General features: G+C 42.8%; 1 long non-coding RNA gene across 4 annotated transcripts in view; it reads left to right on the forward strand.

Moving 5' to 3' along the window:
* Positions 1–26985, forward strand: part of LOC149872258 (uncharacterized) — a 226687-nt gene that overhangs the window by 165877 nt on the left and 33825 nt on the right. For 2 of the 4 annotated variants that reach the window (XR_016440607.1, XR_016440606.1), the window contains one exon: positions 996–1181. This is a non-coding gene — a long non-coding RNA (uncharacterized LOC149872258). Of the gene's footprint in view, positions 1–995; positions 1182–17924; positions 18877–26730; positions 26890–26985 lie in introns of those variants that run through there. The other 2 variants (XR_016440609.1, XR_016440608.1) reach the window with 2 other exon arrangements.

The raw sequence follows: 26985 nt of genomic DNA on the forward strand, positions 1-26985 counted from the left end.
GATGTTCATGCCCACTGAAGATCTAAGGCCAAATCCTATTCCACTTAGTAGCTGCCTAAATGCAATCCTATTTCACCCTGCTTAAATCCCTGAAAATCCGTGAAATAATCTGCTTTTGTAACATGCCACCATCTGAACTTTAAGATTTGGATACCAAAAAGCAGGAAGGAGGAGGAGGAGAACCCACCAAACTTTTGTACTAAGAGCTTCCCAGGGATTGGAGCAGTGTGGCACTAAGGCACCTAAATCCACTTATGTACCTAATAGGTAGAACCGAGTCTGGCCCCTAGTGCCCAGCTTCCTAAGTTTTCCAGTAATTCTTAAAGTTGTGACTTAGTGGGTAAAAATAACTAAAATCTCAACCATCACTTTTACCCATTTTTCTCTATTATATAGTTCCATCATTTTAGTAGAACCATTTTCACTTCCTTGTGTGAAATAAGGAATTCTTTTTTTCCTCTATAGGAAAGAGAGGGTTAAAAGTGCCAAAAATTGCATTTCTCTTACTCCTGCTATTCCAATACAGTAAAAGGGCATTGAAGAGAAGATTGAAAAATAAGAGCCAATCCTTAAAACAGAGTTGTGATCGCTAGAGCATAAGAAGCAGTTCAGAGTAAATTTTATAGAATTATAGGCAAAAATTCCATTCAGATATGCATCACAGATTAAATAGAAAACAAAAAGCATACAGTGGGTATACTGTTATATTTTCCTAGGGAAAATATATTACTATAGCTTAAAATGACAAAATATCTGAAAGATTTCCACTTCACGGTATATTATTTTATATTAGAAAACTTTTTAAGTGCTTTGGGCTGAGTTCAGTAAGGAAATACTTTGGGTTCATTATTTGTTACCTATTTAGCTCTGTTGTGAATAAAACAATGCACACAGTTTCCTTCTGGTAGCATACTGAATAAGCGCAGCTTATCTGGGCTTCAGAAATTGCTGTAAACAAGGATATTCCCCTTATAATGTGTTTTTCTTGTCTGTAGATAAAATAAAGGTGGATTGTACAGAATCGTTTGACAACAGCATCAAGAAGAATCCACCCAGGACCTAATAACAGAATACACAGCGCACGTTGGTTTTCGTGGGTACCTGCACTGTAGTGCTCCTTGTAAGGAACAATCACTGCCCTAACAAGTGTGACTCCAGGAGCTGTGCTGCAAGGTAGCTCGGTGAGTGTGTGAAGTTGGGAGGGAGTAACGGAGCATAGCAGTAATGGGTGGACAGCTTGGGTTCTGAAAGGGCTTCGGAGGTTTTTGATGTAGCACGTATAGATGAAACAGGGGCCCTAAATTGAAGCGGTGGGTTTTAAAAAGCACGGCTTCGATTTAGGGCTGATTAAACCCCCATGTTGTGCACACACCTTACCTGTGAGGGGAGGGGAGGGGAGGGCAAGCTGCCAGCGGGCAGAGCAGTCCTGGGTTGTGGGAGGGGAGGGGCTGGTGCTTCCCTCTGTGGCAGTGGTGCCCCCTGCCCTAGGCGGCACCTGCCTGCAGGCACCTGGCCCACATGGTGCCAGGGGGCACCAAGCCCCTGCACAGATCAGGCAAGCAGGCTTCGAGGTGGGGGGGAATCAGGCTCACCGCTTTTCTTGGGCAGAGCCTGCATTCCCGGGCTGGTGCCAACACCAACACCATTAAAGCAGTTCCCAAGCATTTAGCCTGCTTTAAAGTGTTATGCACACACGCCTCTCTTTTTGTCTACAAACAGTCACAAATTGCATTTGTACTGTAGACTTCAGCTGGAAAGGCCCTTAGTTGCCTTCAGGAGAGCCCTGGGCTTGGTGTTTTCTGATTATTTCAGGAAAATGTATCTCTTCTCACATCCTGTCCGGGGCCATCTTTCCCACCTTGCTGATCCTGTGAGAGTGAATTGTAGTGGTGGTGAACATCACTTTAAAGGAACTGAGGTGAAAATGGCTTTTAATGCCCCTAAATAATGCAGTGAAGTTGTGTTTTTGCTGTTCAAGATGTATTAGGATTTAAAAAGAGACATTCTGGAGACGTATGGAGCACGGAAAATTGACCTGACTGGTATTTCTGATGCGACCCATTTGTTTCTATAAACATAAACGGTTTCTTTTAGATTATGAATCAAAGAAGCTGCCAGTGCGTTCAAGTTACTTAACTATTAGGAGAGGCTTCTGGTATGTTAGTCCTTGTGGCAATCAAGTCTCCTTAGGGAATGAAATAAAATTTATGGCTTATTACTAGACCATGTTTATAGTTGTCAGACCTAACTGGGAGTCTAGTGATTTTTTTCTTCCCTGCAGTTTCATTTATCAATTGTGGTATTCCTATCAAAGCAATAACAGTAGGGAAGTGGATGTTTCTCTTTCTTTTCCCCTATCGTCAGGTGTGTTCCAGGCTGGTCCAGCTCTGAATTTGCAAATTGCCCCTTATCTTAATAATGGAATGGACTCAAACCATACATCTGTGTGCTCCTGATGCTGGGATATTTGAATACTGGGTCTGAATTCTGGGGTTTGAGCCCAGCCTCTTTTGCTGAAGACACTTTTACCTTAAAATTAGAAAGGAGAGTTGTTTCTTTTTAAAAGAGTGTTTGTGTTTGAAACACCCTGGACCTTGTTAGCTCCAGGTGGGCCTGGGAATCAGAGGTGACAACAGGACAAGGCACCTGCTAGGCACAGATCACAAAATGGGTGAAGCCAGGTAGACAGGTAGAAAGGCCAATGCATCCTTTCATTACATCCCCCAGAGAGCCTCTACTGAAATGACTTTCTGAAACAGGCTGCCCTCGTCTGGCAGAGGGTAGTCCTGCCATAAATGGAATAACGATTTCTGAATCGGGCTTGGTTACCTAGTGGGAAGGAAATCCATTTGCTGCAACTACGGGGAGGGGAGGCAGGGCAGGGGGATGGGGAGGGATTGTGTGTGAAATCTTGGTGCCAGGAGCACCATCAGCTGGAGGGGAGCTGTGAGAACCAGAGGGTAGAGAAGAGGGTGAATAAAGCAGTAAATCATTTCCCTTATTTTTAATGTCCTGTCTACACACCAAATATCTAAGATTGAGTCCTGGCAAATGCATTCTTTTCTCTGATTTTTCTTTCTGTAGCAGAAAGGGATCCATAAAAAAACTGCAAGCTTTTCAAGTCTGCTAGCATCCTCGCATTTAATAATCCTCTTGTGTTAATTTCTACTGGATAATTTGGCTGACCATGTTGCATCCTCTCTCGGAAATTAGCCTGGCGTGGTAGGTCCCTCACCAAAGAGCACTCCTCCAGCCCTCAGTGAACTTCAAAAGCCACTTGCTGTGATCTAAGAAGTTAATACAGAAAACACATAGAATGCTTTCCAATAAATCTCCACTAAATGGTCTTAATCAAGCCCAGAAACATTCAACCTTTTTCCTCTATGAAAAAAATAAGAGGTGGCATTAAGTGCAACTTTTTCATCTCTCCGGGGATTTTATTAGGTGCTGCCCAAAATACAAACTTCCTAATTGAACACACTGGTATGCAGACCGGCATCAGCTTCAAGAAGATGAGATTCAAACCAATTATACATAATCCTTTTTGATAGGGCATATTAGGCTTTTTAAACACAAATGCTTGAGAAAGAATAAAGGTAAATAAAAAGATAATCAATCTGTGCAGTCTACCAAGCAAACCAATTAGGATGTTCACCCTACTAACCGCCCCCCCGCAATTTATATCCTAAAATTATGGAAAGGTTTGTACTGATTTTGAATAGGAGAATTCCAACATTAGAAGCCATAGGCGCTGATTCTAGCAGGGCAAAGCTTTAAGACCTGCTACCAGATAAAGACCCTAGATAGCCACATTTCTGAAGTCTTCCATTATTTACCAGCAGTCATTAACCATTCCTTTGTTAGACCAGGCTGCCTGACTGGGCAAGTTCAAACAAATTCACTGCTGTATCCAGTACATTTTACACAGGGGAGCTACAGCTGTTTGTGCAGATGCCATTAAGGCTAATGCTGGGCTGTCAGTTTTAAGTTTATTTTTAATTTGCTCGCAACTTGCTTAATTGAGATAGTTTCTTTGCTTTGCCTGCTTTTCCTTCGGTATGATCATCAGTGTAAACTTCCTATCTGTATTCCCTCCTGCTTTTTTCTGAGGCTTTGCAAATGAAATGAAAATGGAACTGTTTCCATATTAAGATATCTGGTTTGTTCTAGCTATAGACTGTCAGAAAATAGGAATCTTGTAGAGATATAAACCACACAGCTATTAATTTTGCAGGGAAATACCTTCCAGTACAGGAAATCAAATGTGTTTTCTTGAAATTTATGATGAACTACAGATCAGTATCTTTCTAAGGGAAGCTAATGAGCTTTTGGCTGTCTATGGAAAAATGCCAGAGAATGTTTAGGGCATAGACCGCTGTTTCCTTTTCAAAGATGGATTTTGACTGGAGTTTTGGGTGCTCATCAGTTTCGAAAATCAGGTCCTAAATGAATAAACAGGCAAGCCCAATCTACATTTGATTTAACACATTCACTGCTGGATGCTGATTTGCTATGCAGGCTAAAATCAAAAGTATTGTCACTTCTTTGAGGTGCCAGCCTCCCATTGGCATGTTGGGGATCTAACGCAATTTCGCTGGTAGCTGGAGCAGCTTTTGCTACACATTTCTCTTCATGTAGCTGACAAGGTATTCAGTAAGGACTGCATCCAAAGCCCACTGAAGTCAATGGGAGTCTGTGGAACTGAGTGAATGATATGCAATGAATACTTTAGTGGAGAAATTGTCTTCCTTATTTTATTAGCGAATTATTAGGAAGCAGATCAAAATTAACTCAAATGCCTGTTATATTGGAAATTATTTGCTGTGTAATATTTTGGGGGATAGTTCTTGACTTGTAGATTACTTGTGAGGATTAGATAATCAAGATTTAAATGACAGAGTAGTTCTAAATAGCGGCTGTACAGAGGAGCAGTAATTAACTTGTGGAACTTGTTGCCACCGGAGGTTATAGAGGCAGATAATAGAACTGGGTTCAGAAAGAGATTAGACAAATTGATAGAGGACAGGTCCACTGAGAGCTGTTAAATACAAGAGGCAGCTATATAGCCTCAGACATCCCTAAACCAATGATGGTGGATGTCAGGAAGGGCATGTCAGGGGATGTATTACACTAGATATGCCCCATACATATACTCGCCTTCTAAAGCATCTGTTACTTGCCACCATTGGAGACAAGATGCTGGGCTAGGCGGACCATTGGTCTGACCCAGTGGCACTTCTTATGTTCTTATGGAATCACAGCAGCTTCCCTGAGCTTACTATGGGCTGAGGTACTGGTCTTCATGCTTACTCTGTGTAATGCCTGCTCTTCATATGGAAAAGATTGCAATGGCAGTGGTCAACAGTGTTCACCAAAACTCAGTGGCATTCACTCCAGTACCTTATATAACTGCCCCAGAGGAGAGTTTATTGCCCAGCAGCTCAGGTGTGAAATAGGCAGCAGCAGAACTGCACCTGAGATGCTCATTGGAGGGGAGATTTTACCTCCTTTGTACTTTAGCCTCCTAGGGTTTGGTCTAATACCCATCCAAATAAAAATAATTCCATTAATTTCACTGATCACTGCTGGACTGAGTCTATGTGTGCAGGTAGATTGGATTTCAGAGTGCAAAAACAAAAGGAGCATGCATGGGGTTTAACTACAGAGGAAAGTAATCCATTTACTGAACCATTACTAACATCGTTTCCAACCATTACTAACAGGTTTTCTTTGGAGGTTCCCCTCCAAGATCTAACCATCCATGAATAATATGTCTGCTGGTTGATACAGGTATCTTCATAGCCTTACAACTGCAGTCCCAGAACTGCAGCTGCCATAAAGTGGCATAGTTGTAAAGGCTTCACTACAATAATACCATATTCCACCAGCAGGAGATCTGGCCCCATAGAGATCATTATAGCAATGTATTTTTGAGCTTGTGTTTAGCTTGGGCCAGAGAACCCTGGATAGGGGTCTGGGTCCTATTGCCAGCTCTGTCATAGACTCAGTGTGGCAATGTCTATACAGTTAACTTACTGTGCCTGCAGTGGTGTCCTCAAGCGTGCTGTGCAGCTGCAGGTGAGCTGCCTTCTAAACCAGTGCTGACTAATGAGCACTGCTGAGTGACAGTGCCAATTAGGCCACCTCTGAGCTAATTAGCCCATATGTCTGGCTGTGCAGACCTGCCTACACAGCCTCCAGATTAGGTGGCAACCTGCCTGGAGCAGCTCAACATGACTTGAAGATGCCACTATCTAGGATGGAAAGTCAACCATGTCAATGTAGCTTGGGTGACCTTGGGCAAGTTGCCTCACATCTCTGTGCCTCCGAGTCCTTGTTCACTTGGTTTTACTTACTGATTCTGAAAACTCTTTGATACAAGAGGGTGCCTCTGACTATACAGATGCTAGGTATTTAGTCTAATGGGGCCCTAAACTCAATTTGGAGCCATGAAGTATAGTGTAGACTAATTTACAGCACCATCAGATACTTGTCTCTAGCTTCTCTTTGCATACATACGTTTTTTCACTCCTATTTCCAAAGTACCTGACCACGTTGTTATTAATGTAATAACCATAATCATGATGATAACTGTCTTCATTTGTACAGAACCATTAGTTAAGCCTTACAAGCAATCAAATGTGCCAGAGAAAGAATTAGATCCTTTCATTAAGAGGCTAACAAACTGAAGGCATGACAAGTTAGAGAATTATATGTACAATATGCACAGGGCTTTGAAAGTGAACCTAAGAGTGGTTTGGTCCTTACACATGGAGAGCTTCCTTAAATGAGGCTGATTTTTCTGGAATTTCGTGAAGTAGAAAAGAGAAGGGATTTGATAGATATACTTTCACTAACAGAAACTTGAGGGAAGGTTTTCAGAAGCACAAAAGGGCAGTTGAAATACCCAGCTGCCATTAACTCCCAACAGTAGTTAGCTGCCTGACTGCATTTTGTGCTTTTGAGAGGATACAGTACAATATATTGGAATCCACTGGCAGTAACCACATTGCATCTCTACACTGATGAGTAAGGAACATCTCTCCAAGTGAGAATGCAAACTCAGATTTGCCCACACTAAACAAATATACTTATAGGCAGTTTCATCACTTTCTGAACACAAGAAGACAGGACCAAATTCACAAGGTTTCTTCAGTTCATTTGTTTTCCTTGCAAATGAGTTCAAGACTCTTTTGTGCCATATCAAACAGTGCTAATCTTTCCATGGTAGCAATGAATCTGGTCTTGTACCTATCCAAAACGATCCTTTCATGCCTACAGTCTACCAGGCCAATACTGGTAAACAGCTCCTAGCAATTACTTCAATTTTGAGATTGGTTCCATTGACTGGGAGGCCAGTTGAAGGTGTCCAGTTGCTGTTTCGGTGACATTAGTTGTGGACCCAGGAATTCAAAAATGCAGAAATTCAAGAGACCATTTAACAGAGTGGGCCATGAGAAGGCTGTCACCATCCACCCCAATGTCCAAGATACGCACTGGACATGGCCAGTGTGGCCACCTGATGCACAAGTGGCACTTAAAAACCATGCCTGGCTGCAACTGTGGAAACTCTAACCAAATCATGGAGCACACAATAACATCCTGCTCCAAGTACAAGCTTGAGGGCAACATCCTGGAGTTATACTCGCTTTCCAGAAGGACATTGGTCTGGTTGGGAAATTTGGAATTAGAATTGTGACGATAGTTCTTGCTCTTAAAGCTCTATGAAAGAAAGAAGCTCATAGCATACAAGGGCGTGATGTGGCTAGCATCACGTCCAGCTGCCTTTGAATCACAGGTACCTATTTACATCTGAGTGAACTGGGGACAGCTTTAAGCATGAGGCCATGGCTCAGACTCAGGCATTTTGGACCATGACAAAATACCTTAGCCACTATTCCTCTACCCTAAAACAATGACTTAGATTTATTTATCAGCTTTCATCTCAGATGATCCCGAAGTATAGAGCATGAGTCGGCTTCAGTTATATTTATTATTATGCATCCTAAAATGCTATTCGTATTCCTGAAATAAGTTTTCCTATATTTAATTTAAAGTTTGAAATTCTCTCTGATTTCACTCTGTAACTCTCTGCTTTCCCACTTCCTTTGTGATTGTTTGTGAGCCTTACTTCTTGTGCTGTGCCTGACTTTAAATTGTTGGCTATTTGAGGTACAAGCATGTTTTGACTTTCTTCTGAGTGGCACTCTTTGGGTGTTTAGGAATAATAATAACATGGGGCTTGTCACAGTCATCCATGTCTTTGTTATCAGAAATCATTATTGTACTGTAGCCTGCATTGGGCAGTGCTGTCAGGACACTTCTAAACTAATGGCAGTGCAGAATGCACCAGGCTACAGTATTAGCTGTGGGGAGGAGAAAGCACCATCATTTGTGTGTGTCACGGAAAACCTGCCTATACACAAACATTTGCTGAAAGGGTTGACAGTGGGATATACAGTGTTTCTAACTTCCTTTTGGAACTGGGATATACAGGGTTTCTAACTTCCTTTTGGAACTGAAGTCCATTTCCATTTTGATAGCTATCAGTTCATATTCTCGTTTTTTATACAATATTCACTCAGGGCAAATGGGATGAGCCCATTTTAAAAATAATACAATATACAAATATTCACCGGAATGACATCAAGTGCAAAGTCCTTGACCTCCTCTTCAAATATCTACTGGGTTCAGCTTTTCCTGTATTTTAGCTAATTTACAGTTTATACTTTATTGTTTCTTTTTACTGATGACCTTGTCTAGTACTGCTAGGGTCAGCTTTATATTTTTTCCTATGCTTCACCCAAGGAATGCAGCAGTCTCCTTCTTCCTGTGCTTGAGAAGTCTTCTCTATTGGCCAGTGTAATCAGCTAAAAGGCTCCCAGTGACCTTGTCTTTCCTCCTTTAAATCCCTCTATAATACTCATTTCTTTCACATTGTCTTCCAGCACTGACCACTTTGCTGACATGAGCAGATCCCGATCTTGTGCTCTGAAAAATACCCAACTGTATTATTTGTCTACCTAGGGCCAAATTCCATGGTTCTTACTCAATGGAAACTGAACATGAGTTTTGTTTGGCTATTGTAACTCACTGGAGTAGGTGCCTTGTCTTCCTAGTCATTTGTAAAGCTCCATAGATATTGATTTTAGTATTCAATAAATAAAATTAACATTAATAACATTAATAATGATCACTTGTGTTCTGTCTTATCTATGAGATTCAATGTGTATGCACAGCAGATTTATATTTCCCTTTATTACTATTAGTAGTAAGTTGCTATTTAAAAAATAAAGCCATGTTCTATAAAATGAATCTGAATAGAGACACCAAATGAAGAAATGACTTGTCAAGAAGAACAATGAAGAGTCTTTAATTTCCTACATATTTTGTATGGCATGTGCATGTGGCTTGCATTTTTTTCACATGTAGATCAACCCCCTCTGGGCCTAACAAACACAAGTTTTGTGCCCCAGTGCACTCTTCCTAATTATCATGCAGCGTTTTTTTACCAACAGATATTATTGTTGGGAACATGCCATATAAAGCAAAGTTTCTTCTTTTTGCCTAAGAAACCATAGCTGTTTGCATAGTTTCAGATATATGTAGTGAATTTCAGAGTTTTTAAACAATCAGGATCTTCCCTATAATTGTCTTCTGGCATCTTCAAGTCAGCATTTTCTATCAAATATATATTGAGTAGAACAAGGATAGTCAGCCTGTGGCATGTGTGTCACAAGTGGCATGGGTGGCCTCTGTGTGTGGCACATAGATTAGGGAGGGGGTAGGGAGCAGAAAGCAGAGCAGCAGATAGGACAGGGGAAGAGGATCAGAGTGGCCCTACGAGAAGTTGTGGAGCTGAATTTGCAGTAACCTGTCAAAAAGCTTGGTCCCTCCTAGTGTAGAATAACCTTATGCTAGGTAAATTAAATTCTAGTCCAAACTGTGATTAAGAATGTGGTATCTGTGGAGGAACTGGATTTGCAAGCAATCCAAGAGAATGAAGCACATATTGCAATATTGCATAGGTGGCTTAGATATAAGCTACGAGCAGGAACTGTATTCTGGATATTAGGATTGCATACATCAGAGGTTGGCTTTAAATAGACTGAAATATTGGCTGGTGGTCAGGAGAGAGGAATTAGAAGTAGAAGAGGAGCTGGATAGGGAGACCTCTGAGGAAAATGAAGAGAATTATATTTAACATTGCTAATGATAGCTCTGGAGAAAGATAGTAACTGCTTACAAATAGTTGAAGGAAATTAATACCAGAAAGAGAGAGAATTTTGTAACATAGAAAAATAGAACACAATCTATAATTATGCCGTGATAGTTCCTAGTGGCTGAGCTACTCCTGCTCCACTATGGCTCCTCAGTGTACCCTCCCTTTTCCCTTAGCCTTCCATGCCTTGATGGATATTATAGTCCTTATGGAGGCTGCCTCCAGCACTCTCAGTTCACCTCAGGTTGCTAGTACTTCTTGTGCAGAGGCATAATGGGACAAAACAAAGGCCTTGTACAGACATTCAGTTCCTCCTGGGGGAGTCACTGCTCTCCCAGGAGACATCATGAATGTATAAACGTTCAGGCTTTTTCTCCCAGAGTAAAAATGGTCACTCCAGGAGAAAAGAAACCTGGGAACAACCAGGGTTAGATCACTTTCATGAGAGTTTCTCCTGAGAGAGCAAATATCTGTACATGCTGACACCACAGGCTGACTGTGGGCAGGGTTAGCCAATCAGGGCTGCCCTATGCACTTCTGTCATTTGTTGCCAGGCAGACAAAGGGAGCCTGCAGGGCATACTGAGATGTATGCACAGGTCTCCCTTCCTGTCTGAATAGTATCAGCACTGCAAGTTCTCCACTCTTCAGGGCCTCCTGGGAGAATACTCTGAGATTATTTGAAATGTGTGTATGCAAGCAAAAACAGAGCTGTAGCCTAACATTACAGAGAAAAAGAAGCTACCAATGACATCAGTTGGGCTATGGAGAAGACCTTCAAGGGAAGAGATTGATGGCCCATCACTTGAAACATTTAAATATAGATTAGCCAAAATATAGTGGGTCAGATTCTTATCCCCTTATTTACAAAGTATTTTATACTGCAGGTAGTTCTATCAGAGTTTCTCAGGGAGTACTATTTGAGCTGAACAAGGGTAAGGATCTTGCTCTAGCTGCCATGGGCAGCAATCCTGCATTGTAGAAGACATTAAATGACCTTATAAGTCTGTACAGCAGTGACCCAGCATAACATTCAGGACACATGTTTTTGCTGAATAGAGATGAAAGCAAACACATTACTTAAAGTTAAGCATGCTTAAGCACTTAGCAGAATCAGGCCCTAAGTTGTATGGCATGGAGATATGGAGATATCGGAAGAAAAATTCTCCCTGTATATCAGTGTTTCTCATTCTTTTTAGACTCGAGGCACCACTCAATATACTCAAGCACCCTTTGGAAAATGCCAGCCCTGAGTTTTCAATTGTTTTTGACTACAGAAAAATAATAGAACAATTCTTCTGTTGCAAAGACCTCAGAAAGACCACAATAATTTTGAATGTTTTTACATGGGTTCATAGTTGAAATCTCTGGGTTTATCTTCTGAATCATGTGTGCACACCTAACAGTGCTAGCATTGTGTGGCATCCTGGATCACCGTTAAAAGGCTCTCAGGACACCCTGGAATGCCACACCTGGTTGAGGATCACTGCTCTAGATCTTTGATAAATGAATAAGCTAACTTTTCTCCTTCCTACATAGTTCTGAGTGATGACAGCATCTCCGAGATCTCCGAGGGGAAGTAATTATTTTCTGATAAACATCTCTCTTCCACATGTAGTTAGTAAAAAGACATATTCTTTTGAATACATTTAATTTCAGGATAACAGATTTTGTCCAAATAATTAGTTAATTTAAATTGTACAGTCTTTCCTAAAGAACTATATTTAACCTACATTTGAATTTCATTTACACATCAGAGTCCCCTTAAGCAGTTCTGTAAGCCAAAACACTGATCAAATATTTTTTTAAATGTCAAATGCTGCTTAATTGTGGATAGCACCAAATTTGTTTTCAGAGATAACTGCTTTTGATCTGTTGTGATTTTGCTGCTTTGCCATTGTCAAGGTTTTTTTTTTCATCAGAGCTTTCTACCAACTGTCTAATCCATTCAATACCAGAGTTCCTAGATAGCTAAGGAATTCAAAGAACATGTGGGAGGAAAAAAAAGCCTTGAAAAGTCTGATGAGGTATTAAACAAGCCACAGATTACTCTTTGCCTATGAGAACCCATCTGCTGTGAAAAACAGAGGCAGTTTTAAATTAAAGAATTATTAGAGGCTTATAAAACTTTGCATTGCATTGGTATTGCGGAGTATAAGCTCCTTCCCCTGGTATAAATCAGCAGAGCTCCATTGACTTCAGTTCAGCTATTCTGATTTACACCAGATGAAGAACTGGTTCCTTACATCTAAATGTATCTTATGCTATAGAGTAATAGATCTATTTTTTTCTGACTTGCTCTCCCCCATTGTTTTGCCCCTGTAAATTATATATATTAGGTTCACAAGCAGTGCAGTAAAAGTAAACAGCATGAGATGGAGCCGCACAGTTTGAATGAATTATAACACAAACTACAGTAGGTCTGACCTACATTAAACTAGCTCAGTAGAACAAGCTTTGGATGAAGTGGCCTGTATTTCAAGGTTGTCCCTGAGGTTGATTCTTAATAATAAAAATAGAAGTGATTCCAGTGGATCACTGATAGCGTTATCAGTCTCTCTGGAACAAACAGTAGCTAAAGTATTCTCCACAGCTCAGCTATAAAAACAATAGAGCAGGAAGACTTTCCTGTAACAGCATCTCCCACTGGGTGATAGCAGTTGAAAGTACTTATGATGATTATGATTAATTTCATTAGTGCTTGATTCACTTTAATACTTCTCTCTCTCTATCTCTGAGTGCAGATAATTTTTCCCAGCAAGTAAATCCAGGGTGACAGTTTAATAGGCTCAGACATGCTTAGATCTGAAATGAGACTGTAATATTAATATACTATTGACCAGTTATGGATTAAGCAAACTGAGGGCACAGTAAAGTAAATGACTTCAGAGGGACAAGTTAATGTGCTAAGTGGTTCACATGCAATGATTAAAAATGTTCTTCATTTACTCGGAAATTAATAGGTTTCTTTAATTAATCCAATAAAACCAGCCTATGGTATCCTGCAGATTTGGTGCACACTTTATAGGAAGATGCTGAGTTGCCAAATCTTGAGATCCTTGTGTTGTTTAAAGTAAAAAAAGAAACAGTAATAAATAAAGCTACACTTGCAGCTGTCGTGAAATGCCAGTAGGCCTATGTCAGCTGATGTCATCTTCTTAAACATAAGCACTCTTGTTTTTTGAATGTGGAGGGAAAACTATATATCTATTAGGAGGCAACAAGGTGTTTTCTTGTGTCATTAATATTATTCCTACCCGAGTGCCACCTGACAATTTGCCTTTGTCTCATAACAAAAATTAAACTTAATTAACCAGCTGATGAGAGAGCAAAACCTGATCTTACTTTCAACAACAGGCCCTGGTCTAGGTAGAGATTTTACCCTAAAAAGAGCCAGAAATCCGCTAGGGATTTTGCAGCTGATTTACATGGCACATGTTCCAATACTATAGTTGTGGAAAACAGTATAAACCCTAAGATAAACTGGTAAATTTTCCCCCCATGATTTTATTATAGGAAAACTAGTTTCATTTTAATATATCATTAATGTGGTTCTTATTTGTTTGAAGAGGTGCCTAGAAGTTCCACTTTGCGGCACATTACGCGCACACATAACAACAAGACAGTCCTGGCCTGAAAGAACTTAAGTAATACATTAGCCCTTGAAATCTGTGTGTTGCTATGACAACCTTAATAGAGCCATCCCAAACTGCTCTGTTGAGATATGGCCTTTTTTGGATCCAAAGTGTTCATGACATCCTTATGGATGCTCTGAGATCTGTGGGAATTCCCAACCGGTTCTGGAGTCACCCTGGAAGGGTCAGTGTTCATGGCCTGTGGCTGATCTCCGTAGGGCATGACCCACCTACCTTGCCCGGTGGGAGCTTCTTGGGTGAGAACTCACAGTGTTTCCTGAGCAATTTTAGTCCCGCTGGTGTTACTGTACAGAAGGGCCCATGCAGCTGACAAACTGAATCAGATCCTGCTCTGGTATTTTTCTGAACTGGGTTTGCAAACAGACTCCTGAGTTGTCCCCTGAAACCCTTCCCATGTATCCAAATCTAGTGATATTGTTGGGAACTCTCTCTCAATTGCATGTCATACTAAAATCCTGCCTGTTCATAGAGAAGGAATGTCTTTGGTTCCTTGATTTAACCACCTCTAGACACAGAAGGGTGATGAAAGAGGGGTTAAAGGTGCAACTTCCTTAGTCCATCTTCTCTTTCTGTCCTTTCCCCCTCTGCCCTAACTATTGTGAGACAGGATCTTTTCCCTTTGTTAACAATAGTTTAACATTTCCATAATCAAATGAGAGAATCTTTTCCAAATTCTGTTACTTGATTAGCCACATAAGCTATAAAATGAATATCTTCTCATTACTTGTAAGAACTAGCAGCTTTCAAATATTTCAGAACGAGCAAATTTCTGACAGCATCCTCTGTGTACCTGGTGAACTAGAAGTGAGGATAAGTGCCTGCAACGCATAAAGAATGCGTTAATAGTAGGAATTAGAAAAAACAAAGATGATCTACTCATGCCTCAGTATTAAAAGCTCTGCAGAAACAGTCATTTACATTCAGCTCATTTGCCCTGGGAACATTTGCTTTGGAAAGTTTTAAAAAGATTTTTTTTTTCCTTTGCTATTGGAATCAAGAACAAAAATTTCTTTCTGGACATCTTCCATCTACCTGTGTGTGTGCGTATGTGTGTGCATTGAGCCTGCAGGCACAGGGCCATATCCTCAGTGGGTGACAAAAGACAGTTGAAGTCAATGAAGGTAAATTGAGTTAAATCTGCTGAGGATCTAATCCTGAGAGCTGCAGTGCTGCGTACAGCAACAACTGAGAAGCCAAAGTGTGGCTGTACAGGAGGGAAAGCAAAGAGGTGGATAAGCAGTCCTCTTTTCTTTCATGTGTGTACAGCTGCAAGAAATGGGGCCTGCAAACTCAACCGATAGGTATATTTTTGTTCTTTTGTAGCGGCAGCATGACGGTTGGATCACGACAACTAACTCCTCTGAATGTCTGCGGTTAGTTTGAACTGAACAGTGTCTACGTCTTAGTGTTTCAGCTGAGGGTGGCAAATAAAATTTATAAGTGTTGCTCTAGGCATTTTTGTCACCAAGCCTGAAATGGAACTGCCTGCTCAAGAACTTGAAAAGCCGTTTGCTTAAACAAGACCACAGAAAGAACAGGAGTTGCTGCAGGCAAGCTTTGCAAATGTGCTTTCCCTTTTAGAAAAGCCAGAGGAGAGAATCTAGTTTCCTAAGCATCTAAAAAAAAAAAGCCAAGAGAGGGGCATTACACCACTGTGTTTACAAGCACATCTAGGAATTGAAGGAGGGGATTTCATTAAAGTTAGTTTCATTGCAGTGATTCCTTGAGTCTTTTATTCCAAGTGATCATATCGTATGCAGCAGGACTGCAAAGCATTACTTGATTACGGAAGGCACATGGAAGTCCATAAATCATGGATATGCAAAGGACGCATGAAGGAGGCAGCTTTTTTTCTTACAGTTTGCTCAGAGGGAGTAAATTTGGTACCCTTTTTGCCCACAAATATGTGCTTGAATGAGAAAGGTGGAAAGAAATACTAACTTAAGATTGTGCCAAGTAGCATTTTTTGCTCTCAGACATCTTGTAAACTGGCTAAGCTACTCGGAGGCCTTATGGTCTAGTGACTAGGGCATTAGGCAGGGAATTGGGAGGAGACCTGGATTCTATTTGCATCTCTGCTATTGAACTACAAGATAATCTTGACCAAGCCTCTTTGTCTCCCACCAGTTGTCTGTTTAAATGGTATGCCATTCAGAACAGGGATTACCTGTCAGTCCTCAGTGCAAGGCATGCTGTGTGTGCCTTGGTACAGTGCACAGCATAATGGAGCTCTGATTTTGGCTGAGCCCTCTAGATGCTCCTGTAATATAAGCAAGCCTACAATTTTGTTAATGGAACTCATGAAAACTAAGTCCTTTAAGAAACTCTATGACTTGCATGATGGATCAGGCCACTCAGTTGGATGGAAGAAGGCAGTAGATGATGGAAAATGAAGCTTACCTAGGGATGTAAGCCTATAGGAAAGGATGGGGCATTAATTTGAACTACAGCTCCCATGGTTGAGGCACAGTAGGTAGATGCACTCAATGGCTATTGCTTAGCTGTTATCAGCATGCAGCAAGCATGCTTGCTAACCTTTCGATAGATATTGCTGTTTTTTCCACCTCTACTATGAAATCTAATAAAAATGACTGTGTCAGAATCATAGCCTTAAATGTTAATCAGATCCTCATCCAGTGTAAGCCATTAACTTCAGGATAGCTTGCACCAATTCAGTATCCGGCTCTAACTTCTCATAAAAATAATTTTGGTTTGCCTAATAAAAGGAAGAGTAAAAGTCATTTCTACTCTTACACCACTGGACAAAGGAAGTGACTGGATTCCACATCAGCCCTGGGGAATCCAAGCTCTACTAATGTTTGGGCATTGATTAAGCTCACTTGGATAGTTTCTGAGGGGAGCTGGTAAACTTTGCTTTGCTTCAGTTATCAGTTTAAGGCTATGAAAGGTCAAAATAAACCATCCATAAATGTGGCAGCGATTAAAACCTCACACAGGTTATTACACAGTATGTAATTGTTCATCCTGTGTCACATAACAAAAACCTTAGGGAAATAACTGCCTGGAGTATGATTATATTTCAAGGCAAGGGCATACACAAGTACACTCTTCTGATTGAAGTACATGAGACTTACCTCTGGCTATTTTGATAATTATGCTTATTTAGAGTATTTAGATTCTGATTTATTAGAGGTCAGTCACTATGAAATGTGTGTTATTGGCCTCATAAAGAAGAAGTAAGCATAGGGTCAGGTCCTTTTAGGCATCCGAGTGGAATTAGATACTTGAGCATGAGTCTAATTAGACACTTGTGTATGAGTCTGTTCCACCCTGTATGAGTCCCTGAAAATCCTTCATTGCATCTGCTTTGGTAGCATGGCATCACCTTAGCCATGAGACTAAGCCACAACCTCCCCCCCACCCCAGTAAAGGGTAGGAGAAGAAGGAAGACCCATCCACCTTTTGTATTAACATTTTCAGAGGCTTGACTAAGGTGGAATAGGATGGCCTAATAAGTGCAATGAGGGATCCAGGTTGTAGCCATGTTGGTCTACAGGCAAAACCAGTTAGAATTTTTGGTAGGGGCAGGTCCAATGCTCCCCCAAAATCCACATACCCTGACGGGGGATATCTTTTATTAGACCAACTAGATAGTTCAAAAACAAGTCTTTAGATGCAAGCTTTCGGGTTCATGCACCCTTCCTCAGGCAAAGGAGAATGTAAAGATTGTGCCCTGTTGCCTGGTTCAGATTTGGCCCACGAGGGGAATGGGGTGAGTCTGACACCCTTGTCAAACACCAGGCTGTAGCCCTTGAAGCTTATCATTCAGTACTGTCAGCTCCCAGTAACAGAAACATGTTGGTGCCATGTTGCTAGTAGGTGGCTCCTAAGTGTCTGTTGCTGTTAAAGAGAGTGATATCTAAATACATGAAAAATGGTGCTGGGGGAGAGGGGGGGATATTGTTGGTAAGTGATTGTTATTTTTATGAGTGTTGCTGAAAGTGAGCATCAGTCCTCCCTTATGTGTTGTCTCTTCATATTTCATGTATATTTTTTAAAAAACATGATGGTTTTTTGTCTTTGTAGGTAAGATCAAAGGACTTGTTGGGTTCCAAGTTCATCTTCTGACTAAAGGGAATGCTGGTCCCCAAGCTGGTCTTTGTGGTGGAGATTGTCATTGTCCTGATTGCTTTCATCCCTTTGCCTTTGGCAGCACACTTTGCAAACCCAGAAATCTAAACACTGCAAAAAGAAAACTGCCTCTTTTTTTCCCCAGATTATTTCTGTAGGCTGCCACTCTGCCAAAGCTGGTTACTGGCGTGGCAGCTGATGAATAAAAGAACAGGTTGCTGTTCACTGTGCACCTTAAGTACTGCTGTACCTGTTAATATATCCCTTGCTACCAAGACTTCTCTTCTAATAAGTTCTCTGAAACAACCAGCTGTTAATGTGACTGTTACAATGTCCACTTCCAGAAGGCCTTTTAAAAGATCATTCCCTCTGCTTTTCTTCAGTCAGCACTTCCACTGCCAAAAACCTATGTGGCAGGATCCAAATTTATGCTATTAGGGAAAAGAGATCACAATAAAATAGCCCAGCTTTTCTGAAATATCACTCTGCTGGTAGGAAGCCATTCTTGCTGTGGGGTAGGGAACAGAAATGTCAGACCCACTCAAATACCACTGATATCATACATGGAAGGAACAAGCAGCAGGTGCTTTTCAAGGAAGGGAAGTGAATGGGCTAGCTTAATTGGTCAAAGGCCTATCTATTCCACAATAAGCTTAATGTCATTCATGTCTCCTCATGGGATTTTTTCACTTGGAAACCCCTCATCCTTTAATGAGTATTGTGCTCTCTTCCTTACTTACAGCTGTGTTGTGAAGAAAGAGCAAGGGAAAGAGTGGGAAGGTCTAATGGTATTGTCATACTTATCTGTAGGTCAGTAGAAGTAGAGTATGCACAATGGCTCTGTCAAAAAACCCATTTATGGCAGACTCTGAATTCTCTGTAGTCACTGAGTATCTCTCCACTGGTCTTAGGGTCAAGGCCATAGTAAGGTAAAGTTTTAGTTTTGTCTGACCTGCTAAACTGGACATGTCCAGAGGATCCCTGGTCAAGTATTGTCAAGTGACAGTCCATTGGGATGGGTGGGCCTAGGACCTTCTGGGAGTATATCTAAATGGGCCTATCATTCATGCTACACAATAAATAATTCACTGAGTTATCTCCTAATTAATTAAGGGAACAATTGCATTTATATTACTGGAACATTTAGCAGTCTCTGCAGTGATTTGGCCCAATCATGCCAGGTGCTTGGTACAGTATAGTCCCAACTATGAGGAGCTTAAGTATGTTGTAGAAATTAAGGAACCACACTATAGTTCCAAAAGTGTGACTTCACCTCTTACTCACTTGGCATGGGTATAGAGCATGGCCCAAGTTGTGAATCACCATGTTGAGGTATCTCACTGGTTAGAATCATAGAATCACATAAAATTAGGGCTGGAAAGGACCTCAGGAAGTCATCTAGTCCAACCACCTGCTCAAAGCAGGACTATCCCCAACTATACCATCTCAGCCAAGGCTTTGTCTACCCAGGTCTTAAAAATCTCTAAGGATGGAGATTCCACAATGTCTCCTGTTCCAGTGCTTTACTACCCTCCTCATGAGAAGGTTTTTCCAAAAATGTAAACTAAACATCTCTTGATGCATCTTGAGACCATTACCCGTTCTTCTTTTATCTGCCACCACTGAGAACAGTTTAGCTCCATCCTCTTTGTAATCACTCTGCAGGCTGCTATTAAATTCCCTCTCAGTCTTGTCATCTTCAGACTAAATAAACCCAGGTCCCTCAGCCTCTCCTCGTAAGTCATGTGCCCCAGCACATGACCCTAAACATTTTATTGCCCTCCACTGGAATATCTCTAATTTGTTCACATCCTTTCTTTAGTGGAGGGCCTAAAACTGGACAGAATACTCCAGATGTGGCCTCACTAGTGCTGAATAGAGGGGAAGAACCACTTCCCTTGATCTGCCGGCAATGCCTGTAATGGTGCATAGGATTGTTCTGTCCTAAGTTCAGGACTTTGCACTTGTCCTTATTGAACCTCATGAGATTTCTTTTGGTCCATCCAATCCTTCAATTTGTCAAGGTCTCTCTGAATGCTAGCCCTACCCTATCTACAGCATATCTACTATTCTACCCAGTTTGGTGTCATCTGCAAACTTGCTGAAGGTGCACCCCATCCTATCTTCCAGACTTTTAATGAAGATATTGAACAAAACAGGCCCCAGGACTGACCCTTGGGACACTCCACTTCATGCAAGCTGCCAACTAGACATCAAAACATTGATTACCACCCTTTGAGTCCAATGATTCAGACAGTTTTCTATCCACCTTACAATCTATTCATCCAAGCTATACTTCCTTAGGTTGCTGGTGAAAGTGTTGTGGGAGACCATATTAAAAGCCTTTTTAAAGTCAAGGTATATCATGTCCAGTGCTCTCCCCACATCCACAGAGCCAGTCATATTGTCATAGTAGGCAATCAGGTTGGTCAGGCATGACTTGCCCTTGGTGAATCCATGCTGACTGTTCCTAATCACCTTCTTCTCCTCCAGGTGCTTAGACATAATTTGCTTGAGAATCTCCATGATCTTTTTTCAGGAAAAATGCGACCTGTTGTTTCTTCCTGCTTGTGCTTCATCCAGGTCACCTACTTCCACACTTACCTGAGGTGTTTGCTCTCTATCCCCCATTGAACCTAGTTTAAAGCCCTCCCCACTAGGCTAGTGAGCCTTCCTGTGAAGATGCTCTCTTCATTAGGTGGATACTGTCTCTTCCTAGGACAAGAAGGTTCTTGAGGTATAATTTCTTGGACTCATGCCAAACACACTTGTAATGGGTACCTGGTTATTCAGGACTGGGGGAGGAGTGTTGGCCTCAGAAGCTCCTAAGGGCAGGTAGCCCTTAGCTGCTCACCAGGGCAGCTTTTTATACTGCTCTCCATCCCCTGCACCTGTGCCAACCCCAGCCTCTACCTCCCCCTGGCTGGAAATCGGGAACGAGCTGGGCAGGGTCAGTTTGCCCAAGTGGTACAATTTGGCCCACAGCAAAGTTCATGTTTAGGCATGTGTGTTGAGGCACAAGTCTACAGAACAAATTTGTACCACTGCTATTTGAGCTGGTGCAAACGCATGTGCCTGCATGTATGGATGTGCCCTTTGGTTACATCCAGATGAGCGTGGACGTTTGGTTCCCCAGGCACAACCAGCAGTAGTACATCTTGTGCCACAGCTACTTGTCCCCGGTGAGCACCCATGCTACATGTGCTTTGGCACATGGCAAGTTACTATGGGAGCAGTAGGGGAGGCTGGGGACAGCACTGTCCTGACCCCAGAAGCCTTATCTGGGGCCCTGGGGGCCTTCCTGGGCTGTGGCAGCAGTGATCCTGCTGGGCAAAGCTGGGCTGGCGGTCGCAGTATGGTTCTGGGTGGCCTGGCTCCACTTTTCAGTGGTGCATGCTGCCCATATGTGTGCTGCTTCGAGTTTTTTTTCCCAGAGGATTTTTTGTCAAAAACACGCATGGAAAAAAACCCAACAGCGCAGCACATGCATGGGCAGCATGTCCTTGCAGTGCGGAGAACACCTGACTATGCAGTATGTGGCCAGTTCATCTGACTCCTCCGCAGTCAGAAAAGACCTAGATGTGAACAGAGTTGAATGGCATCTAGCCAAGAAGACAGAACATGGGAACTATGGCAATTGTGACTAAAAAGCAGTTCGAGTGAGTGAAGGGAGGAAGGTTAGGAATAGTGGGGCAGCTTTGTAATATAATTGGGGTTTAAATGAAGGAAAAACCTTGGGTTGAAATAAAACCTACCAGCAGAGAAAGTGATACAGAAACAGAGCCCGGAAAATCAAATTAATGCCTGAGGCTCAGAAGAGATATGGAAAGACTGAGGGTGCCTGGGGATGGGGTGTATTAAAGAAAGAATATCACAAAAGGAGATCAGCAAATCATCAGGAAGGAACCCTGGCACATGAGATCAATGGCAAGTGTAGGAGTTAATCCTCCTCCCAAAAACAATACAGAAAAGAGACGAGAGCAGCTAATATTTTGGCAGTGCCCGCTTTCTTCTGAAGAGGCAGATGCTGCCAGCCTGTTTGCTTATTATCCTCTTTTCTTCTCCTTTTGTTTTTATGAGGATTGAAATAAATTTGGGGCTTAGCACTGACAGTGTGTGCCAGGGCTTGCTCTTAGCCATTTAGTGATGCTGGATTTTATGACTGTATTTGTTTAGGACTCCATATTGTTCAGTCGGAAAAAATACCATTCTCTTCTGGATCTGGGCAAAAGGACCAAATAGGTAGCAAAGCCCAAAGTGCAGAGCAATTAAGGGGTTGCAGGGCTAGCATACAATGGAGTGCTGGAATGTTAGCAAGCCACAAATACAACAGAGCTATAACATGCCTCAGCACTTAGCTAAGAAAACTTAGTTTCTCCTTTCTGTAGTTAGCAGCTTTGGATGCTTTCCCTTTCACAAGGCTAACAAATGCTAAATTTAGTTCCTTTTTGTTCAGTGGCATCCCTTCTCCCCGCCACCAGAACATCTCTGTATGCTAAGAGAGAAAGGGGGAAAAGTTGGAGGTGGAGTCCCTCACTGCATACAAAGGCAATGGAGCAACCCCTTGGCCTCTTAAATATTCAGATGACATTCTTGTAGGTTGCCCATCCTCAGTAACTTCACTTCTGGTGGTAAAGTGACTCAGAAGAAAGCAGGGTATTTGGAGCAATGAAGAGGGATGGGATTTGGGGCTCTGAGTCTGCCATTGACTCATCAGAGGGCTTTGGCCAAGCCATGTTCTGACCCAGTTTCCCACTTGGCAATGTTTTGAAGATGAACGAATGACTGTGTTGAGCTATGAGCCTAGAAAACACTAAAAATGTGCCAGTTATATTATTGTCCTGGTAATGGTACCCAAACTAGCTCAGGGATGTCTGCATTCCACTGCAGTCTCATCAGTGTGGACATAGTCTCCAGGCTAAATCTTATTCCCTTCACATGCTGGATTGGGAAGAGTGTAGCTGCAAAGCTACGATTTTTGCCCCTTTCACACCATTTGGATTTTGTTTGCACTTGCTTAGCTGTGCTTACCTGAAGAGCTAAATGGAGGCTGAGCAGGCTCACTGGCAGAACAGAGTTGTCTTTGCAGGTGCATGAAGTTCATTAAGTTTCACATTTTAGTCACAGAAAGCACGACCAGAAACAAGGAAGGCCTGCCCATCTTTTAGCCCAAGAGCTAGAGCATTTGCTCAGGAAGCAGGATACTCACATTTTAGCCCCTGCTAGGGGATTTGAACGGGTGATTCTTGCTTCTCAGCAAAACACTCAAAACACCAGGCCACATATTGGGAACTGCCTGAAGGGCTCACCAGCTCTCCCCTTGCAGCTGGTTCACTGGACAGCTCAGAGAGTAGATTATATTGGGCTAGGAAAAGAGCAAGCTAGGGGGATAGTAGCTCAGAAAGAGAAAGGGAAGAAAGGAGGCCCTGTGTACTAGCCCCAGCACCTTCCTCCCACAGGGCAAAAACTACCTCTTTTATCCAGTGAATAAAAAAGTTTTTATGGGGCAAAGTCAGAACCCAGGGCACCCTCTTTCCTGGAGCAGCATCCCTCCCACTAGGCTTCCTTTTCTCCTCCTGGCTTCACATATCTTTCTTTCCTGGTTTTTCAGTGGGTCAGCTTCAAGAGGATGTCTAGCCTGCAGCCCAATGGTTCATCCATCTTCCTAGAAAATATGGGGTGCAGGTTCAAAATCTCTCTTGCCAGCCTTTTACTAGACTACATGAGATGTTTACTGCAGAGTAGACTAATTAGCTCTCCAGTAAGACATTTCCATCTACATGTGCAGAGCTATTAGGCCAGAATAAACTAATTCAGGCATAGGTTAATACTGCCAGATACAAGTACTATCCTATGGCAGATTTATTTACTCTGCTGGAATGCAATGCTGCCTGCCAGCTAGCCCTGCACTGCAGCACCCTTGTGCCCCAGCCAGTAGGCCTGTGCGAAACATCTAGTATTTGCTTTGGATTCAGATTTGGCTGATTCTAGGAACAATGATTCAATTCAGTGATTTGAATCACTGTCCCAAATCAATTTGAATCTCCAAATCACACAGGCCCTAAACCCTGCCCGCCCCAGCTCCCATGCCCCCGTGACATGTGGGGGGCTCTGCCATGAGCCCCCCACCTGCTCTCCCAGCCCCCACCATGGCTGCCTTGCCCACCCCACCTCCTGGCCCTTAAAAAAAAAAAGGCTCCGACTCACAGGCTTCTGCTGGGCAGCAGGTGATTCCTGGTGCCCCCCACTGCCCCATGCTGCATGGGGGCTCTGTCACGAGCTCCCAGAAGTTCCAAGGCCACTGCAGCAGCCAGTGAGTGTGGAAGGTTTTTGCCTGTTTTTTTTAAAGGGTCAGGAGCTGGGGTGGGTGGGGCAGCCACAGTGGGTGGGCTGGGGGAGCGAGCAGGGGGCTTCTGGCAGAACCTGCCACATAGCGTGGGGAAATGGAGAGTGTCAAAGTAAGATTTTATAAGATATGTGTGCTGCCAATACAGAGAGTTTGTTCTGACATGTGCAGACAGCCTAGGCTAGTGGAAAATTCCATAGCATGGTCAGAGCCTGCCCCCTGCTCGATCCCTGGGCCTATCACTCAAACAAGACCTAGTTTTCAGCCTGCACATGCTCAGTCATATGCAGAACCTAACCAGATGCATGCTCACTTAGCAAAAGCATGACATAATTTGACCAGAAATTTCTATATACAAAGCGATCCGATTAGCCACTAAATTCCTATAAAAGGCTAGTGAGCCCCCACCTCGGTGTGGGCGTTTGGAGTTGGTGAGCATTAGGAGTGTAGGCGGTGGTGTGAGTGTTTTGAGAGACCATGCTCGATCTGCAAAGAGGCTGCTTTTAGCAGGGACTGTGAGGCAGAGAGAGAGATTGGGATTCTCCTCATAACCTCATACAACGGTTTAGCTCCTCAATTTCATTTCTTCTCGTATTGATTCCTTTGGTTACTGGACTGTTTTTGGCTTCGACTTTGACTTCGATTTGGATCACCCCTACTGCTTCGACTATGGCTTCGTCTTCTACTTACCTGGCATCCGACCTCGGCACTGTTTTCCGACCATCCGTTTGTCCCCTTGGACTGGTGTCACGATGTTTCTTCGTTCCACAACACGTTACAGTTCTGTTTTGTCATTTGTTTATCCCACCTATGAGCTGTTGACCAGCCCTGGGACTAGTGAGTGGGCAGCCGCACCCAGCTCCAGCTAGATAGCAAGGGCTCACTGGGGAACCCCGTGGGCCAACAGACCCCTTCGTTGTTCGTACGTTCTAACTGTAACCGAAGCAAGCGTCTCTGCCTATGCTCCAAAGCGTAAGTCAATAAATATAACCTACTTTGAAACCGCATGACTCCGCGTACCGCTCAGACTCCTCGCCATTAATCCCGCCTGTCTCATATTCGATCTGCCACCCTGGCCTACCGTGACACTGGGGCCTGGTTTATCCCTGCCAGACAGAGGGCAGCAGGGATCACCCCCACCACCTGGCAGCAGCTGGTGAATAAGGGATTTTTTTTTAAACAACCAGGAGCTGGGGCTGGGGGGGGGGCAGCCATGGGGGCTGGGGGCTGGGACAGCGGGTGGGGGTTGGGAAGTGCTTGGGGGGGCTGGGGGAGAAGGCAGGGGATAAGGTCTGGCAGGGGAACCCCCGTGGTTCCCTCCCCCATCCTCCAAGCCCCCTCCTGCCCCCTACTTACCAGCACAGAGTCTGGGTCCAGTTGCCTGCTGCAGCAGGCGGGGACTGCTCAAATTGCAGAAGCTCTCTGAATCTTTTTTGAATTGATTTGGAGAGTTTCGAATTGATTTGGACCTTTTAATTTGTCCCCTGATTTGATTCAGATTCAGCGATTTGGCCACTGAATTGGACTGAATCTCCCCCGAAACAAATCAGCACCTGAAGCTTTGCACAATCCTACCAGACAGCCCCTCCGCTGCATGTTGAGCTGGGGCAGAGTAGCTCCAGTCTGGCAGGCTGAACCCCTGGGTCCCCTGCTAGCTGGGGCTGTTCCTCCCAAGCTCCATGTGCTGCTGTCCTGGATGCACATGTAAACTTTGTGCCCAGGAGCAATAAACTCTGATGCAAAGTGCACCGGAGTTTATTGCGTCACATTAATTTTCATGCACAGATGTGCCCAGTATGTTTTTTATATATCCATATCCTGTCACTGCTGTTGAAAGATTAAGTTTGGGATTTCTCAGATCTGTGATGTGAACATGTTCAACCTTAGCATTGCATAGCATGTAGCAAGTTATAATTACGTGTTATGGAACAGCTTGCTATGAAACAGCTTGCTTTTCTGTTATGAGTACCTTCCAATGAAGCTGACTGGCTACTCAACTAATGAAGTGGGCAGGATATGGTGTAGTATGTGTTGTATAACAACAGCAAGTGAAGCCTTGTTGACCTGTTACTGCAGCCTTTACTCAGTCAAACATGTCACGAACTTCTTGGGGTGTGCCTAAGAAAGATAATACTGTGGTCAAAAAACCCAGATAATACTGTGGTCAAAAAACCCATATAATTTCTTTATGCTATTATCATGTAAAGAACCCCTTTTATTTACATGCACAAAAGTGCACATGTATGCAAGCACACACACATGGCTGTATATGCTATGTATGAAGCCCTGTGAGCAAGAGGTGTCATAGTGGATTTTTGAGTAGAGTCTGATATTTGTACCACACAGTGGACTAAATAGGCTCCATAAATGTGAATTTCTATAGTGCCTCAAGGGCCCCAAATTTTTGCGTTATAGAACTGTTTCAATGAGAAGCCCACGCAGTGAAGCTGAACAGCTGTGTCCTGCCCACACATTGGGAACTCAGGAGAGGCTGGGTGCCCCAGGGAATCCACAGCAGAAGCTGCATCCCTGAAGTTTTTGAACAAAGAAATCGTGAGAAGGACTACAAATGGAGCTAGTGACGCTCAGCTCTTCCCAAAAAAGTAACATAAGTATCAACTTCTGTTTTCATTCTTTCATTTAAAAACCCCCTCTCTTTTACTTTGAAGC

This window comes from Crocodylus siamensis, chromosome 2 (assembly GCF_052110815.1).
Source record: "Crocodylus siamensis isolate JL-2025a chromosome 2, ASM5211081v1, whole genome shotgun sequence".
In the NCBI taxonomy this organism is placed as follows: Eukaryota; Metazoa; Chordata; order Crocodylia; family Crocodylidae; genus Crocodylus; species Crocodylus siamensis.